Source organism: Triticum aestivum, chromosome 5B (genome assembly GCF_018294505.1).
Source record: "Triticum aestivum cultivar Chinese Spring chromosome 5B, IWGSC CS RefSeq v2.1, whole genome shotgun sequence".
Lineage (NCBI taxonomy): Eukaryota > Viridiplantae > Streptophyta > Magnoliopsida > Poales > Poaceae > Triticum > Triticum aestivum.
The window spans coordinates 454,149,401-454,154,475 of NC_057807.1; positions in this window are offsets into that span (position 1 = coordinate 454,149,401).

Genomic DNA, 5,075 nt, shown 5'->3' on the forward strand with positions numbered 1-5,075 from the left:
GTAGACCGACTCCTGCCTCCATCTACTACTATTACTCCACACATCGACCACTATACAGCATGCATCTAGTGTATTAAGTTCATGGAAAACGGAGTAATGCAATAAGAACGATGACATGATGTAGACAAGATCTATTCATGTAGGAATAGACCCCACCCCCACCCCCTCCCTGGTGACTCCAAGGGCGACTCCACTGGCGATCCATGGCTCCCCTTCCTCATGATCCTCTCCAACCACGATGGCTCCCCCTCTCCTGGATCTTTCCCCGAGCGTGGGATTTGCTTACAAGGTTAGAGCAAGGTTCTCCACTCTTGTTCATTGCCTTGATCCATGCCATGCTTTTCATCTAGTAGTCTCTTTTAGCATTCCTCCTTCCGACTCAACGTTGAGCACGTTAGCCTAGCCCTTGAGGCATGCATTGGTGGATCACCTTCTGATCTTCATGTCATTCATCTCTGTGGTCAAGTTTTTAAATTCTCTGTTATCTCTAAGGCGGTTGTATTTATGATCTACCAGCTTAGATCTTTTAAATGCCCTAGTTTCTCCTGTTTCTTCCATCTATGGGGCTTTGGAGCACCTGCATAGATCAGGGAATATAATTCCTGGCTTTACGAGCTAGATCATAAATGGACCGTGTGGCTAGATCCCCCCATCGCATGCTCTCCGGTGCAAATTCCGTCCCTATTGGCCCCTTTCAACCCCCTCCACCGCCGACGTGCAACATCCCGGCCATCGCTAACAACCCAACGCCCATCTTAGATCACGAGCCAACAACGGGCGCGGCCGCTTCTTTTCAAAATTCTATCCCTAGGTCTACCACCTTGGCCCAACAACCCCCCCCCCATCTGCCCATGTCCACCCTTCCAAACCCCAGCAACGGCCCCCCGCAGCAGGCCACGGCCCAACACCCACCCATCAACAACGGCCTACTCACCCACCTAGCTCATTCCCCTCCCATCGCCACTGCTTATCGTCATATTTCTCAGGATTTATCCTTTTGTGGGAAATGCTTATCCCCTGGCCACCGCCATGCCGATTGCAAAAATCAGTTTAGATGTCGAAGATGTTATCGATACGGCCACATATCCCGCTTTTGTTTTAACTCCAAGCTCAAATCCCTCGTATATCGGATCAAATCCCACCCACCTACCAAACCAATACCCGTACCCAATAACCCGCACGACGACTCGTCTCCCCAAAACTCCACCCCCTCCTCAACTCGACCGCCCACCCTGCCAAACCCCCTACTCTCCAACTCATCCCTGCTCTGCCCCACCATTGTTCTCCCTCGCCCCCTCAACTTCCTCAAACACCATGGCCACCTATCCTTGCGACCCACTACCTCTCCTCCCACCTGGCACTACCATCATGGAAGCTAACGGCAACCGGTGCTGCCGCACCTACCACTACCTTGGTGGTGAGCCTCTGGTCCAATCCAGGGACTGGGCCATCATCTCCCACGCGCTGCCTCCAGACCCAAATCAGTTTGATACAGATGCCATGCTCATCCGTCATTTCCTTTACCATGAGCGTTGTTTCTGCATTGCTGAGATTTCACGATGCGGGATGGGAGCTGCACTCGTCCATTTCCAGCATGCCTGCAACATCGACACTGCCATCGCCAACAGCCCATACTTTGTTGGGGACTCGGTGCTTCACGTTATTCGCCATGACAGAGGTATAAATCATAGAGACTGCACTTTATCCCATGATGCATGGATTATGATGGTTAATTACCCGCTTGAGGCTTGGAGACCTGATAAAGTTAGAGAATCTGTCAGTGGTTTTGCCAAGTTTTTAGTGTGGAACAGAGACATGTCAAATAGAGCTCGCATTCTGGTCAAAGTTAGAGTACCTGATCTGTTGGAAATTACAGTTAGTCATGTTATTTGTGAGAGTTTAGATGATTTTGGGCATGGGCAATCATGTACAAGCGTTGTTTATATTCTGCAATCTGATCTCCTTGGAGCTATGGGTGGGGATGAGGACCCGATCCCCCCTGATGGTGTTATGCACCCAATGCCTCTTACACCATTTGGAGGAATTTGGCACGATGCTGATTTTTTAATGACAATAAAACCCAACATGTTGCTCCAGCTGCCCACCATGCTCCTGACAATGAAGATATCCCATGGTCAACACACCCCCACACAGCCCTGAGAATGCACAGCAGAATTAGCCCTTCCAGCCTGCTGTCGAAGCCACTGATGCTTTCATTGCTATGCATGTCATGATGTGAAAAATTATGGCTTCTGCCCGGCCATTCTTGAACAACTCTCAAGCTCCTCTGTGATTAGCCCCAGATGCCAGTTGATCAGTGTGGATGATGAACATGGACCAATCAAGAAATGTCTGCTGACCATTACTACTGAACTCCCAAATGAGCCAGTAGTCTCTTCAGTTATGATCTCTGAACTACGTGAACTGTCTGAAAACTCTGAATCAACTAGCATGCAAAACCCTGAGCAAGTCCTCTCCCCAACTATGCTTGACTTCATGGTCAGCAATCAAAATTCTCCTGCTGATGGACCATCTCATGAGCTGGCTAATGATCTACATGTTGTTGTTACCTCTTCGGTTGTAAACAAAAGGAAGAAGGTCAACGCCCCCTTGGATGTTAACGATCTACGCCGCAGCTGCCGCCTTGCTGGCCTGAGTGTGGGTTTTAAAAATGAAGTTGCTGCCAACAAAGCAAAGAACATGAAGAAGTGCAAGAAGAATCTGAATGCATAGTTTGAACATGAGACCCGTGACCCCACTGCCCGTCCACCACCTGAGCTTCCACTTGAAACCATCCAAGCAATCGTCACCAAGCAGTGTCAGATACCTCCCGAGGAGGTTTCTGGGGAGAAACTGAAGGCCTTAGTGGATTATGAATAAACCTAGATCAAACTTGAGTTGGTCTTGTTGTTACAAGACCCTATCTGGCCTTATGCCATGTTTTTATTTATCTTGGTCCTGGACAATTGCTTTTGCTTTATTTATGCATCTAGTCTGTAAGGAATTAAACTCCACTATTTTGCTTATGTTGGTGGAACATCATGTTTTATTTATATTACAATCCAAGTTGTCTGAATGGTCAGTTGGGTTATGAGCAATTAATCAGTGACATGAGAGCTTGTCAAATCCTCTGGCTATTATTTTGCTCATCCAGTTATGAATTATGCCATAATAATGTGGGTATGATTAAGTCATTACCTTATGGTCACATACTTACAAATCATATCAATGAATAGAAATTGGAATATTTTAAACTACAATGTTAGAGGGATTAATTCACAAACTAGATGGTATGATATGAGAGCCAGAATTGATGAAAGTAACTGTTGTATCATTTGCATACAAGAAACAAAAAGAGATACATTTAATCAGGCTTACCTCAGAAATTTTTCTCCTAGAAGATTTAACCAATTTGTCTATACTCCATCAATAGGCCTCTCAGGTGGACTTATTACTATATGGAATGGCAGCCTTTTCAGTGGTTCTATCATCAGCCAATCTTCCTATCAAATTACAGTCAAACTGTTATGCAATCTATCTGGTCACATATTTTATATCAGCAACATATATGGGCCCTGCCATAATGAAGATAGAGTTGATTTCTTTGTTTGGTTGAATAATATTAATGCCACACAAATGGATCACTGGATGCTAGTAGGTGATTTTAATTTAATAAGAAGTCCTCATGACAGAAACAGACCTGGAAGTGATACAAATAATATGCTTATGTTCAACAGCCTTCTCCAACAACTTGACCTTGTGGAAATCCCCCTCAAAGGAAGAAACTTCACTTGGAGTAATATGCAAGATTTCCCTTTATTCGAAAAGATGGATTGGATTATCACTTCTGCAAACTAGACCTTGACATTCCCAAACACCCTGGCCCATCCTCTTACCAGAGTAACTTCTGACCATGTCCCAATACACATTCAGATCGGCAGTGACATGCCTAAATCTTCCATCTTTAGATTTGAAAACTATTGGTTTGAATTTGATGGATTTTATGAGACAGTTATTTAGTGCTGGAACAAGAACCAACAAATGGCTAATTCTGCTCAAGACATTGCTGCCAGATTCAAATGTCTTAGATTGGGGCTCAAGAAATGGAGCAAAAACCTATCAAAGCTCAACACCAACATTACTGCTTGTAACTATGTATTAACTATGCTTGATGGCATTGAAGACCAAAGGATCCTGAGCACTGGAAGCAAATTTCAGAAATATCCTGAAGAATCACATCTCCAAGTTATTGGAAGTGAAAAGAATTTATTGGAAATCCATATTTAAAATGAGGTGTGTGAAGCTGGATGATGAAAATACTGATTTTTTTTCATGTCGTGGCTACCCAAAATTTCAGGAAAAACTACATTACTACTATAAATGATGAGGATGGAAATCCTATCCAAAATCATGATCACAAGGCTGCAATCATTTGGAAATCCTACAAGGATAGATTGGGAAAATCCATTGACCTTCCTATTCTATTCAACCTTGAAGAACTTATACAGCCAAAGGACTTATCTGAACTTGAGGCTCCTTTCTCTATGGATGAGATAGATCAGGTTATTAAAGATATTCGATTTGATAGAGCCCCTGGACCTGATGGTTTTAATGGGATGTAATCAAACAAGACATCTATACTATGATTTGAGATTTCTTCGAAGGGAACAGTGATATTCGAAGTATCAACACTGCTTTCATTACTCTTATACCAAAGATTGCAAATCCACTCAATATGAATGATTTTGGACCTATATCCCTGGTCAATCTTCCTCTTAAAGTTATCACAAAACTTATGGCAAATAGAGCACAGAAAATTATTACTTCAGTTATCCATCAGAATCAATATGGTTTTATCGAAGGAAGAAACATACAAGATTGTTTGGGTTATGCTTTTGAGTATGTCCACTTATTCCATCAGTCAAAAAAGCCCATCATCATACTCAAATTAGATTTTGAAAAGGCTTTTGATAAGGTAGAATACAAAACCATTATTGCTATGCTGAGAGCCAAAGGATTTGGGCCTAGATGGATAAACTGGGTAACCAACATACTCCAGTCTGCTTCCACCTCTG